Source organism: Papio anubis, chromosome X, assembly GCF_008728515.1.
Source record: "Papio anubis isolate 15944 chromosome X, Panubis1.0, whole genome shotgun sequence".
NCBI lineage: Eukaryota > Metazoa > Chordata > Mammalia > Primates > Cercopithecidae > Papio > Papio anubis.
This window is the reverse complement of record NC_044996.1, coordinates 42622598-42638431: the sequence shown is the minus strand read 5'-3', so window position 1 is coordinate 42638431 and position 15834 is coordinate 42622598. Positions and strand designations below refer to the sequence as shown.

The window sequence follows — 15834 nt, the reverse complement described above, 5'->3', positions numbered from 1 at the left end:
AATATAGAACGAGACCACCACTTCTGCTGTCTTTCCCAGCTTTTCCCCATCTCCCCTTTTCCCTAGTTTATAAGACAGGAGAAGGGAGAGAAAGCAAAAAGTTGGAAAGAAACAGAAGTAAGATAAATAGCTAGACGACCTTGGCACCACCACCTGGCGCTGGTGGTTAAAATAATAATGATAATATTAACCCCTGACCAAAACTACTAGTGTTATCTGTAAATTCCAGACATTGTATGAGAAAGCACTGTAAAACTTTTTGTTCTGTTAGCTGATGCATGTAGCCCTTCGTCACGTTTTCCACGCATGCTTGATTTATCATGACCCGTTTACATGGATCCCTTAAAATTGTAAGCCTTTAAAAAGGCCACGTATTTCTTCTTCAGGGAGCTCGGTTCTTAAGACGCGAGTCTGCCGACGCTCCCGGCCGAATAAAAAACCTCTTCCTTCTTTAATCCAGTGTCTGAGGAGTTTTGTCTGCGCCTCGTCCTGCTACATAAAAACTACCTAACATTGGGTAATTTACAAGAAAAGAAGTTTAATTGACTTATAATTCCACAGGCTTTACAGGAAGCATGACTGGACAGGCCTCAGGAAACTTAACAATCATGGCAGAAGGTGAAGGGGAAGCAGGCACATCTTACATGGCTGGAGAAGGAGGAAGAGAGTGAAGAGGGAGATGCTACACACCTTTAAATAACCAGATCTTGTGAGAACTCACTATCATGAGACCAGAAAGGGGGAAATCCGTCCCCATGATCCAATCATCTCCCATCAGGCCCCTCCTCCAACATGAGATCTGAGCAAGCGTGTATTCTTAAAGTATTACTAGTTCAGAGGGCTGAGCGCGGTGGCTCATGCCTGTAATGCCAGCACTTTGGGAGGCCGAGGCAGGTGGATCACGAGGTCAGGAGATCAAGACTATCCTGGCTAACACGGTGAAACCCCATCTCTACTAAAAATGCAAAAAATTAGCCGGACATTGTGGCGGGTGCCTGTAGTCCCAACTACTTGGGAGACTGAGGCAGGAGAATCACTTGAACCCAGGAGGCGGAGGTTGCAGTGAGCCAAGATCAAGCCACTGCACTCCAGCCTGGGAGACAGATAGAGACTCCATCTCAAAAAAAAAAAAAAAAAAAAAAAGATGTTTAGAGTACCTGATATAATCCTATCCACGAGTCACTGGGATTGTACTTTTGTTGTAGACACAAATTCCAACCAAAACCTTATAGTAGAGACTTTACACATGCATCAGGAATCAGAAATCTGTCTAATAATGAGGCTGAGAGGGTATTGTATGGTTAGTTTATTACAGTCACAAATATTAGATTGGCAGACAGTAAAATTCTCCACTGGCACACAGAACAGAACTATTTCGTAAGGGTTTGATCAATGTTTTCCCCTGAGTTTAAAAACATACTTCCCAGTGAGGACATTGACAAATCTCCAGTGTTTTCTCATACAGTGCATAATTTCTGAAATATTTACATTAATACCATGTTATCTATTCAAATTTAACCTAGTATGGCTAACCATTGGTTCAGAATTGAGAATTTACAATGGTGTTGAGTTTACGCAATATGAAGACGGTATCCTCAAAATTGTATTTTAGTTTTTAAAAATTGGTATCCTTTCTTGGGAAGACAAAATCAAAACAACTAGCCAAAGTCGATTGTCGATCAAGATGAATCAGGAGTACCTTAAAAACAATGTTTGGTTATCTATTTAATAAAAATGACAATAAAATATTTTAAAGTAATTATAGAGGAAGGTAACATGGTTATAAGAAAACTTAGTTCTTTCATCTATGTTCTTTGTTTCCCTCTTTGGGTGTATATATACATTATATATATAATATGTATTTATGTATATTTAAATCAAGGACATGATAGAGGCAAAACAATGCAGATTAAGTTATTCTTGGGATATATGAAATCTCTGCTATCAGGCATATTATACAGAAGGTAAATATATCTTCTTATTACCCCCTGAGGAGAGCTTGAAGATCAATTTCTCATTTAAAATCTTTTTTGTTTTGAAATAACTGTAGATTCACAGGAGACTGCAAAGAAATGTACAGAAAAGTTCTATTTACTCTTCCCCCAGCCTCCCACAGTGTTGACAACTTATTCAACCACAGAACAGTATCAAAACCAAGAAATTGATATTGGTACAATTTACAGAGTTTATTCAGATTTTAAATGTTATACATGCATTTATTTGTGTGTGTGTGTGTGTGTGTGTGTAGTTTTATGCAATTTTATCACATGTGTAGCCTTGTGTAACCACCACTGCAATCAACATATTCAACTGTACCATCACCACAATACTCCTTCAGGTTATTTTTTCTCCTTTCCACCCCTATTTCCTGGCAACCACAAATCTCTCCTCCATCTCTACAATTATGCTATTTAATGAGTATTACACAAATAAAATCATGTGGTATGTGAGTTTTTAAGACTGGCTTTCTTTTCATTCAGCATAATGCCCTTGAGATCCGTTCAAGTTGTTACATGTATCAATAATTCATTCTTTCTTTAATTGCTGAGTATTTTTTAACCATCCATCTACTGAAGAGCATTTGAATAGTTTCCAGTTTTTGACTATTATGAATAAAGCTGCTAGGAACATTCATGTACAAGTTCCTGCATGAAAGTAACTTTTCAATTCTCTGGGATAAATGCCAAGAGTTCAATTGTTGGATCATATGGTATGCCCATTTTTAGATTTGAAAGAACTTGCCAATTTTTCAGAGTGGCTGTACCATTTTACATTCCCACTAACAATGTATGAATAATCCAGTTTCACCACATCCTCACCAGCATTTGGTGTTATCACTATCTTTCATTCTGTTCATTAGCCATTCTGACAGGTGTGTTGTGATATCTCATTGTACTTTTAAATTCCATTTATTTAATGGCTAATGATATTAAACATCTTTTCATATGTTTATTTGCCATCTGTATATCATCACTGATTAAATATCTATGCATATTGTTTGTCAATTTCTTAATTGAATTGCTTGTTTTGATATTGAGTTTTGAGAGTTATTTACAGATACAAAGCCTTTATTGGATATAGAATTTGTCCTTTCATTCTTCTAACAGAATCTTTTGTAGGCAAAATTTTAAAATTTTGTTGAGGTCCAATTTATCAATTTTTCATTTGATCAATCCTGTTATTTTGTGTCAATTCGAAGAAATTTGCTTAGTCTTACTTAGGTCTCAAAGATTTTTTCCTATATATATTTTTAGAAGTTTTGTAGTTTTACATTTTATGCTTATGTTCATTATCCATTTTGAGTTAATTTTAACATAAAGTATGAAGATTAGGTCAAACATAAAGTATGAAGATTAGGTCAAGGTTCATTTTTTTTTTTTTTTTTTTTTTGCTAATGGATATCCAATTTGTTCAGCCCCATTTATTGAATTGCTTTTGCTTCTTTGTCAGAAATTAATTGGACATATTTGTGGGGATATATTAAACTGGTGCAAAAGTTATTGCAGTTTTTGCTATACTTTTAATGGCAAAAGCCACAATTATTTTTGCACCAATCTAAAATTTCTGGGTTTTATATTCTATTCCATTGATCTATTTGCATGTCCCTTGGTAATTTATCATTTTAATACAGAGAGAGCCAAATTCTAGTTTTGCAGTAATATTGGCAGTAAAATTTCACAAGCTCTGTTTTTGCTTATGAACAAATCCTTTAAAATTGAGTCAAATTTTGGCAATTTTTTACACATTTTATTACTTCTTTTCAGAGTCAGTACTATAAACTATGGCAAACGAAAATGTTCTTTCTGAAAATCTATAACTTTCTGTAACTTAAAGCTTTGTGTTTTCCCATCTTCTTTTAAATTATACATCAGATGCTTTAAAGAAAAAAAAAGCATTAACTTTTTATCTTGATAAAAAAGCACATAACCTTATATACCCAGGTTTATTTCTCTGTTACTGTTTTTCCTAGAATAGTTTCAACCACTCATGCTAATAATAAGTTTTAACCAGAGTAACTAAATTCCACTCACAGAAAACACTGGGAGGTAAATAATTGAGAAATGCCACACACTAGAATTTAAGCCAACTAGCAAAGCTTATGAATGCACAACTTTTTACAGACTCAAATTTCTTTTTACATCTTAATGTGTCAAAAAGCAAATGTCTGTTAACATGACCAAAGACATAGTCACCCTATAGCATATAAAAAATATGAAGTAAATGTATGACAGTTTTAAATTATGCTCAATAATCATTATTTTTAGTATTCTACTTCATCTAGAAATTATCTAGCAATCAAAAATTATTCATTAATTGGTTTAATTTGATTGAAATCTAAGTGTTTAATTTACCTAAGAATATTGCAAATCATGTTCAAGCTACAAAACATAGAGTAGAAGTAAAACACTTGTCAGAAGATGACATTTAATAAAATACGAATCTACATTTTCATAATCTTACAGATTATGTAGGAGTGTTGGCTTGTTTGATTGGTAAACCAAAAGATGTTTAAGAAGTTCACATTAAATAGTCTCTTCATGAAAGAAAACAATCTTATAAAAATAAAATGTAAATTTTATTATACTTAATAAAAATTTGAGAAAAAGACCTAGAGATTTCCTCTTTCTTTCTTCAAACTGTTTTTTTCTTTTCTTTGAGACAGAGTCTTGCTCTATAGCCCAGGCTGGAGTGCAGTGGTGCAATCTTGGCTCACTGCAACATCTGCCTCCTGGGTTCAAGCGATTCTTCTGTCTCAGCCTCCCAAGTGGCTGGGATTACAGGTGCGCACCACCACACTCAGCTAATTTTTGTGTTTAGCAGAGACGGAGTTTCACCATGTTGACCAGGCTGGTCTCGAACTCCTGGCATCAAGTGATCCACCCACCTTGGTCTCCGAAAGTGGTGGGATTACAGGCATGAGCCACTGCGCCCAACCTTAAATCTAAATTATCAAACCAATCTAAACTGTCCAAAGATTCATCTTAAGTAAACATTAATTCTTAAAATGTTTCTGAGCTAGACATTTCTGTAAGAATTTTGTAAATATATGGCACATTTAAAGTATTAGAAGTTCATTTAAACATTTTCTGTTATTTATAGCACTGTTAGATTCATATGTCATTATCTATAAATTAATCACAACTGACCTCCTCAGAGATACATTATGATCAGATTTAGTATTGCCCTTCATGGGTAGGAAATTATTTTATACTTTACATGAGAGAGAAAGAACTTTCTAATTTACAGAAAAACATAAGATATATGGAGAGTTTATTGCTTCAGTTCTACAGCTTCTACCACAGGTCGAGTGTAAACGTATAAATACAAAACTCTGTTAGTCTAAATATGAAAGAATTGTTCTCCTTCACAATAGGCACAAAATTCTTAATTGATTTGATTTTGCAAATAGACAAGCAAAAAGCCTAAACGAACCAGTTTCTCTGCTTCTCACCCAACAGAGAACAGTACTTCACCATCTGCCCAGTAGAGATCACCAAATGGCCAAACAATAAAAACAAATTCCCAATTGTTGCTGCCACCAAATGAAAATAACTTTTTGTCATGTGCAACACAAAAATCAATAGCAAGAAGAAAATTAAAGCTACAGAAATAGAATCAGCAATGTTAAAGTTCTCTTGCTGCCTGGGATTCTTCTGGCAGCCAAGAAAAATATGCTTGGGCTTAAATAGACTTGAGGTGCATTTCTCCAGGATCACAGTTTACTTGTCTCCATCAGGTGAGTCAATTTGAACATCTCCATGCACCCTCCAAAACTGTCGATATATAATTTCAAACCATGTAAAATCATAACACTCAGGCAAATATAAAGTGAACAAGTATCAAAGATTTTATTTGACTCATTAATAAATGAGAGAACCATTAAAATGTCATGATTGGGTCAAACACCATTTTAAAACATAGAATATTGATAGGATGGTAAACTTCCTGGATTAGATACAAGGTGAGTAATGTCTCATGGAGCCATAAAACTTTGAGGTTATCTCTCTACTGGACAGAAATTATCTGCATCTAGACCAGACAAAAATCTACATGTTGATATGCAACTTCTCTAAATCTGGAACCTTAAACAACTAGTAACAGTGAGTTGAATGACTTACTAACCTGGGTCCCCTAGTCCAAGGGTCAGCAATTTACAGCCTGTGGCCCAATCTGGCCATGCTTACTTGTTTGTATATCGTGTATGGGTGCTTTCATGCTACAAGGGCAAAGTTGAGTAGTTGTGAAAGAGACCATATGGCCCACAAAGCCAAAAATATTTATTATCTTGACCATTACAGAAAAAGTTTTCTCACCATTGCCCTAGGCAATTCTTGAGTTGCCTGCACCTTCTTATGAGATTGAAACTATGTGCCCCATAACTCTTTTTGCATTACTTCTAAGTTTCAGATAATTTTTCTAATACTGCTTTGATTCCGCCTTGGTAGAAATGCTCTCCCACTTTTGGGTTCATGCATTTGTTTATATCCCTCTTATAACATTGTATTATGGTATTATGATCTTTACTAGATTTCAGCTTATTGAGAAGATTTCATTTATCTTTATATCTGCTATAACACTTAGCACAGGGCCTTGAAAATAGTAAATATTCAACAAATCTTTGCTGAAATTAATGGAATCAAAACAAAAATGTGAATGTGAAGGCTCAGGGAAGCCTGGAGGTTAGCATTGTTTAGGGAGGATTGCAAAGATAGTTGGCTGGGGGAGTAAATGAAGTCTTATACAAAATTATAAAAATGTAAAAATATTGCTAATTCTTCTGCTGAATTTATTTATCTTCAAGGATCCAATCACTTACCTACAATGTGCCATAGTGCCTCCATCTCTGTGGTATGAATATAATTTATCAGTTACCTATCTGGAATATGTCATAGTTGGTTCATGTTGCTATGAAGGAATACCAAAGGCTGGGTAATTTATAAAGAAAAAGGGTTTATTTGGCTCATAGTTCTGCAGATTGGACGAGGAGCATGGCACCAGAATCTGCCTTTGGTGAGGTCCTCAGGCTGCTTCCACTCATGGCAGAAGGTGAAAGGGAATTCAGCCTGTGCAGAGATCACATGGTGAGAGCAGAGGCAGGAGAGAAGAAGTAGGTGCCAGACTCTGTTTAACAATCAACAACCAGCTCTCACTGGAACTAATGGAGTAAAAACTCACTCATTACTCAGAAGACTGAACTAAGCCATTCATGATCTGCCCCATGGCCCGAAAACCCCCATTAGGCCCCTCCTCCAACACTGGGGATCAAAGTTCAGCATGAGATTTGGAGGATCAAATACCCAAACTATAGCAGAATGTCATTAGACCCATGAAATATAACTTGCATTTTATTGTTCTTACTAGAAATTAGCACATTTGATCAATAAACGTTTAGCCAGTATTGACAATGCCGAAATGTTGAAAAGTATTTTCATGTAATAATATGTTTCAGTTAAAGAAATGGAACCATGTTGTGACAAATACTTTTTTTGTTACTTTCATATGTAACATATAATTTAGAATATGTACAATTGACTTTGTATTTGTTCACTTTATATTTACCTTGAACAATGTGAAGGTTAAGAACTCTGACCCCTACACATACAGTTTAAAATCTGCAAATAATTTATGACTTCTCCAAAATTTAACTGCTAATACCCTACTGTTGACAGGAAGCCTTACTGATAACAGTCGATAAACACAAATTTTATATGTTGTATGTATTATATATGGTATTCTTACAATAAAGTAAGCTAGATAAAAGAATATTAAAATTATCAGACAGATTAAATATATTTACTGTTCATTAAGTGGAAGTGGATCATCGACAAAGTCTTCATCTTTGCCATCTTCTTGTGAGTAGGCTGAAGAGAAGAAGGAAGAAGAGAGGTTGGTTTTGCTATCTCATGGGTGGCAGAGTTGTAAGAAGTGGAGGAGGTGTAGGCCGGGCGCGGTGGCTCAAGCCTGTAATCCCAGCACTTTGGGAGGCCGAGACGGGCAGATCACGAGGTCAGGAGATCGAGACCATCCTGGCTAACATGGTGAAACCCCGTCTCTATTAAGAAATACAAAAAACTAGCCGGGCGAGGTGGCGGGCGTCTGTAGTCCCAGCTACTCGGGAGGCTGAGGCCGGAGAATGGCGTGAACCCGGGAGGCGGAGCTTGCAGTGAGCTGAGATCCAGCCACTGCACTCCAGCCCGGGCGACAGAGCGAGACTCCGTCTCAAAAAAAAAAAAAAAAAAAAAAAAAAAAAAAAGAAGTGGAGGAGGTGGAAGGGGAGGGAAGCAGGAGAGGCAGGAACTCTCAGTGTAACTTCTGTGGGAAAAAAATCCACGTGTAAGTGAACCTGTGTAATTCAAAATTATGTTGTTCAAGGATCAGTTGGAGTTTGAATGACGAAATTTTGGGTTTTCCAGGATATTTGGGTGGTATATGAAGACAAGTAGGCTGAATGTTACCTTGACTGCCCTAAAGTTTCAAGTCATCATGCAAATTGTACTCAGGAAATATCATCTGAATTAATTTGAAATATGGTTTTATCCTATCATGAAAGGGAAGGAAGTGGATAAACAGCAAATGCTTTCATTTTTAGCTTATAAATGAGCAGTTCAAGCTTAGTCTTACTGCCATTAGCAGGCTTTGACCCTGGCTCATCTGACATTGAATCAAATATATCTGTAAATAAACTCTCAAATTATGAAATACATTATTTCAGCTTGAGATATTTGTAAAATCTCTGAGTTTTCCTAAAATACAATAATTTTAAGCATACTTAAAATATTTTACTGCCTTTCCAAGTTTACCTGAGCCTATATTTTTGTGTAAAGGGTTTTAAAATTTTTGGTATGAAGGATTGTTCAGCTAATGGAAGATACTATTGTTTTAAAAAGTAATTAAATGGGCAAGTCATTTCAGATATTTAAGTGAGAACGCAATTTAGTTGATTTCACAGTTAACAATTTAACATCAATAAAAAGGAGCTCCTAGTTTTCTCCATGGGCTTGTGTGAAACAAATGAATAGCAATTAAAATATGATATTTCCATTAGGGCTTAGACCATCATTTTTCTAATTATGGTATAAATCTCTCGGTGGAAAATAATCTTCATCTATAAAGAAATAATTCCCAACAGAAATCTTATATCTTGTAGAACACCAATTATTATACATTTCCCAATACCTTTGCCAGGGGAAGTATGCATCAGTCAGTGAATTAAAATCATGGCATTTAAGGGAAAGATAAACTATATTGGAAGCAAGTAAAGCATCGAGTACATGAAATAGCTCATTCAACTTTATGTCTTGATTTTGTTTCACTAAATTGGGAGTGTTTTAATATCTGTTTTCTGCTATTGGGTAAAATTGAATGAGCTTTATTTCATAAAGAATAACGCACTCTTATACTCTTATTCCCTCTCATTTAGTTTGCTAGCTGTATAAAATGGACTTACTGCTCATGACATAATTTGAATGGTAATATAATCTATAGCCCTTAGACTATTGGCAAGGCTTACATGTTATGATTTAAATGGACATCAACAAGGCTCTATATATATAATAAAAACAAACAAACAAAAACAAGGCCTTTTAATTCATGCTGATGACAATAGCTTAATTATTTGTATGGTGGTTTGTAAAAATTAGTTGGCTGAAATGAATTAACCTTCATGCCATAATCCATTCATCTCATTCACTTGGACATGGAATATGGGTTCTTCATTAAAATAGAAGTATATTACATTTATTTATTAAATCTACTTTAAAACATTTAGAAACATCAGAAATTTATTACTCACAATTCTGGAAGCTGGGAAGTCCAAAATCAAGGCAACAGCAGATTGTCATTTTCTGGTGAGAGCCTGTACCTCGTAGATGGCTCCTTCTATGTGTCCCACATGGCAGCAGGGAAAAGGGGATCCTGCAAGTCTCTTTTATAAGAGCCCTCTTTTATTCATGAGCCCTCATGATCTAATCATCTCCTAAAGATTCCATCTCTTAATACTATCACAGTGATGATGAAGTTTCAACATACGAGTTTTGAGGAAATATCAACATTCAGACCACAGTAATTTGTCTATGCTCTCTGGGCATTTATGTTTCAGCTGGAAAGGTTAGAATGCATCAGGAAACAAGCCAGGAAGAGACTGTGGATCCAGAAGCAGGTAAGATCCTGAGGGAAGTGGGCAGGGAAAGCCCTGGGGAGGTAGTGCGTCTGTACCTAGTGTTCAAGGCATGGCAGGATGTGAAGGTGCATGGGCAGGCAGAGAGTTAGCAGAAAGCATCAAGAAAGGCATGGGTTGGGGAGAAGACAAGGTGTGGTAAGAGGCAGTGAATAAAGAGTCCCACTGGAGTAGATTCCTTGGAGAGGAGCCAGGAGCTAAAGGGCTATTTCTGATACAGAAAACAGAGCATCCCGCAAGTGTCACTCTGGGTATGGGGAATCTACGGGCAGTTAGTGGGTTTTTTTTCTTTAAAAAAAGAGAAAAACTCCTATTTTAGGTTTGCGGGCACATGTGAAGCTTTGTTACATAGGTAAATTTGTGTCGTGGGAATTTGTTATACAGATTATTTCATCACCCAGTTATTAAGCCCAGTACCCAATAGCTATCTTTTCTGCTCCTTTCCCTCTTCTCACCCTCCAGCTTCAAGTAGACCCCAGTGTCTGTTGTTTCCTTTCTTGTACTCATAACTTCTCGTCATTTAGCTCCCACTTATAAGTGAGAACATGCGATATTTCGTTTTCTGTTCCTGTGTTAGTTTGCTAAAGGTAATAGCCTCCAGCTCCATTTGTGTTCCCGCAAAAGACATGATCTCATTCTTTTTCATGGCTGCATAGTATTCCACAGTGTATATGCACCACATTTTCTTTATCCAGGTTGTCATTGATGGGAATTTAGGTGGATTACATGTCTTTACTATTGTGAATAGTACTGCAATGAACATTTGTGTGCATGTGTCTTTATGGTAGAACGAATGATTTATATTCCTCTGGGTATATACCCAGTAATGGGGTTGCTGGGTCAAATGGTAGCTCTGCTTTTAGCTCTTTGAGGCATCACCATACTGCTTTCCACATAGTGGAACTAATTTACACTCCCACCAACAGTGTAAGTTTCCTTTTCTTCCCAACCTCACCACCATCTGTAATTTTTTGACGTTTCAATAGTCATTCTGACTGGTGTGAGGTGGTATCTTATTGTGGTTTTGATTTGCATTTTTCTAATCATCAGTGATATTGAGCTTTTTTTCATATGCTTGTTGTCCACATGTACATCTTCTTTTGAAAAGTGTCTGTTCATGTCCTTTGCCCAGTTTATTATTATTATTATTATACATTTTTTTTTTTTTTTTTTTGAGATTGAATCTCTCTCTGTACCCCAGGCTGGAGTACAGTGGCATGATTTCAGCTCACTGCAACCTCCGCCTCCTGAGTTCAAGTGATTCTCCTGCCCGAGCCTCCTGAGTAGCTGGAATTACAGGCGCCTGCCACCATGCCCAGCTAATTTTTGTATGTTTAGTAGAGATAGGGATTTGCCATGTTAGCAAGGCTGGTCTCAAACTCCTGACCTCAGGTGCTCTGCCTGCCTGGGACTTCCAAAGTGCTGGGATTACAGATGTGAGCCACCGCACCTGTCCCTTTGCCCACTTTTTAATGGGGTTGTTCGTTTTTCTCTTGTAAATTTAAGTTCCTTATAGATGCTGGAAATTAGACCTTTGTTAGACTCAGAGTTTGCAAATATTTTCTCCCATTCTGTAGATTGCCTGTTTACTCTGTTGATAGTTTCTTTTGCTGTGCAGAAGCTCTTAAGTTTAATTAGATTCCGCTTGTCAATTTTTGTTTTTGTTGCGATTGCTTTTGGTGTCTTTGTTATGAAATCTTTGCCCTTCCCCATGTCCAGAATGGTATTGCCTAGATTGTCTTTCAGGGTTTTTAATGAAATCTACTTTGAATAAGTAGAAATACAAATTGTATTATAAATACAAATTTGCATTCTGACTATAATAAGTATAAATAAAATCTAATTGATTATTAGATAAACAATAATAAAAACTCCCAAATAATAATTATATCTCTGCATTAATCAGCTTTAAGTCAATGTTTGGCTTATCACCATCACAGACAGCTATTAATTCCATTTATACATGTCACTGGGTATTATTCAAAGGAAGTAAGACAAAATGGTTCTTGCCTCTATATGTTTATAAGCTATGAAAATCACCACTGACACAGACTTGAATGCTTCTTTACATCAAATGTTTTCATAATGTCTCAGAATTGGAAGAGAAGTCATCTAGTCCAACTTCCCACTCACTGCAGAAATCTGACCTGTAGTTTGACTAATACGCAGTGTCCCATGGGAAAAAATGGGCTTTGCAGTCAGACCTGAATTCAGATCCCAGTTTTACAATTCATTAGCTGTGTTACTCAACATTACTTAACATGACTCTTTATCTCCTAATCAGTAGAATAAAAATAATGATGATGTTTACCTAGGCTAGTATTTATTGAAGCAGTCATTATGTGCTAGGCTTTTTTTTTTTTTACATAGTAAGTACTTACATTTTAACCACCCTTCGTTGTTTGTCATATGTAGGGTTTCCTAAGCAATATGTGTTAATTGTTTAGCATAACACAAAATACTTTTCCCTTGCCAGGTACAGATCAATAGGCCAGTAGCTACAAGAAGTAAGAGCTGAAGTTTGTCTTTAGCATACTCGGCTTCGCCTTCTCGCAAACACCAAACAGATGAGAGAGGAAAAAAATAATTTTGGTCTAAAGCAGAGGTCTCTAGACTTTTAATTGCAGGCTCCTAACCTGGAGCAACCCCCCCAAATTTAGTTATAGGTAATATACATTAATTACTGTACTACTATGTTCATTGTAAAACATGATAAAAATTAGAAGTTGTAAAACAAGATGAAAAAAAAACTTAATACAAGAAACTGCTAGCTGGAATATACAAAGAACTCTTAAATCTCAACAACAAAAAGACAAATACTGCAATCTAAAAATGGGCAAAGGAACTGATTTTTGACCAAGGTGCCAAGAATACATAATGGGAAAAGAATAGTCTTGCCAATAAATGTGTTTGAAAACTGAATATCCACATGTATGAAAATAGACCCTATCTCACACATTATACAAAAACCAACTCAAATTGAATTAAAGACTTAATTGTAAGACCTCAAACTATCAAACTACTAGAAGAACACGTAGCAGAAAAGCTCTATGACATTGAAGCAGGATTCATTGGTCTGGGCAATGAATTCTGGATATGAACCCAAAGCACAGGCAAAAAAAAAAAGCAAAAATAGACACATGGGATTACACCAAACTGAAAAACTTCTGCACAGTAAAGTAAACAATCAACGGAGTGAAGAGACAACCTACATAATGGGAGAAAATATTTGCAAAGTATATATCTGATAAGGAATTAATACCCAAAATATAAAGGGACTAAAACAGCTCAATAGCAGGAAAACAAATAATCTGATTTTATTTTATTTATTTATTTATTTATTTATTTATTTATTTATTTATTATTATTATACTTTAAGTTGTAGGGTACATGTGCATAACATGCAGGTTTGTTACATATGTATACTTGTGCCATGTTAGTCTGCTGCACCCATCAACTCGTCATTTACATCAGGTATAACTCCCAATGCAATCCCTCCCCCCTCCCCCCTCCCCATGATAGGCCCCGGTGTGTGATGTTCCCCTTCCTGAGTCCAAGTGATCTCGTTGTTCAGTTCCCACCTATGAATGAGAACATGCGGTGTTTGGTTTTCTGTTCTTGTGATAGTTTGCTAAGAATGATGGTTTCCAGCTGCATCCATGTCCCTACAAAGGACGCAAACTCATCCTTTTTTATGGCTGCATAGTATTCCATGGTGTATATGTGCCACATTTTCTTAATAATCTGATTTTAAAACGAGGAAAGCCCTTTTGCGGGTGGAGGCGAGTTCGGAGAGGCCTCCCTGAAGGCATAGGGCACACTAGGAGAGTATAAGGTAGTGGGTCCTACCCGCCCACCCCCAAATGCCACACACCGCCCCTCTACCTCATGCGAATCTTTGCACCTAATCATGTCGTCTCAAAGTCCAGCTTCTGGTACTTCGTATCTCAATTAAACAAGATGAAGAAGTTTTCAGGGGAGATTGCCTACTCTGGGCGGGTGTTTGAGAAGTCCCCTCTGCGGGTGAAGTACTTCCGCATCTGGCTGCGCTGTGACTCCCTGAGCCGCACCCACAGCCTTTATCGGGAATACCAGCACCTGACCACCGCGGGCGCTGTCACCCAGTGCTACCGAGTCTTGAGCGCCCGGCACTGCGACCAGGCCCACTCCATCCAGATCATGAAGGTGGAGGAAGATCGCAGCCGGCAAGTGCAGCCGCCGTCCTTTAAGCAGTTCCACGACTCCAAGGTCAAGTTCCCGCTGCCCCACCGGGTCCTGCGCCTTCAGCACAAGCCACGCTTCACCACCAAGAGGCCCAACACCTTCTTCTAGATGCAGGGCCCTCACCCAGATGTGCCCCAAATAAAATCGGGAAGGCCAAAAAATAAAAATAAATAAACAAACAAACAAATAAATAAATTTTAAAAAATGGAGAAAGGGCCTGAATACATATATCTCAAGAGAACACAGGCAAATAGGTCAACAGGTATATGAAAAAATGTTCAACATCACTAATCATCAGGGATATGCAAATTAAAACCGCAATGAGATATCACCTAAGACTTGTTAGAATAGCTGCTATCAGAAAGACAAAAGATAAATGTTGGCGACTATGTGGAAAAAAGAGAACCATTGCAAACTGTGGGTGGTTATGTAAATTTAGTGCAGCCATGATAAAAAACAGTACAGAGATTCCCCCCAAAATTAAAAATAGAGCTACAATATGATCTGCCAATTCCACTTCTGCCTATATAGCCAAAGGAATTGGAAACAAGATCATGAAAAGAGAATACTCACTCCAATGTTTATTGCAGGATTATTCACAATAGCCAAGATATGGAATCAACTTAATTGTCTATCAACAGATGAATGGATATATGGAATATATACACAATGGAATACTATTCAGCCATTAAAAATAAGATAATCCTGTCATTTACAGTAACATGGATGAACTTGGAGGAAATTTTGTTAAGTGAAATAAACCAGACACAGAAAGACAAATACCACATGATTGTACTCAAATGAAGTATCTAAAAAAGTTGATCTCATAGAACTAGAAAGTACAATGGTTGTTACCAGAGTCAGGGTGGTTGCGGGAGGGAGCTGGGATGATGTTGGTCAATGAACACAAAATTGTCAGGAGAAGTAAGTTCAAAAGATCTATTGTACAACATGGTGAATATAGTCAACAATAATATGTTATATTCTTGAAAAATGCTAAGAGAGTGAATGTCAAATGTTCTTGCCACAAAAAGTACTACTATGTAAGGTACTGTGTATGTTAATTAGCTAGATTTAGTCACTCCATAGGGTATATAAACTTCAAAACATTATTTTCGGCCAGGCATGGTGGCTCATGCCTGTAATCCCAGCACTTTGGGAGCCAAGGTGGGTGGATCACCTGAGGTCAGGAGTTCAAGACCAGCCTGGCCAACATGGTGAAACCCCATCTCTACTAAAAATACAAAAATTAGCCGGGCGTGGTGGCAAGTGCCTTTAGTCCCAGCTAATCGGGACGCTGAGGCAGGAGAATCGCTTGAACCCGGGAGGCGGAGGTTGCAGTGAGCTAAAATCGCTCCACAGCACTCCAGCCTGGGTGACAGAGCAAGACTCTGTCTCAAAAGACAAAAGCAAAAAACATCATTTTGTACATA

At 37.0% G+C, this 15834-nt stretch overlaps 1 pseudogene; it reads left to right on the top strand.

Moving 5' to 3' along the window:
* Nucleotides 1-14040: 14040 nt before the first annotated feature.
* On the top strand, nt 14041-15073 carry LOC101009209 (annotated as a pseudogene).
* Nucleotides 15074-15834: the final 761 nt, after the last annotated feature.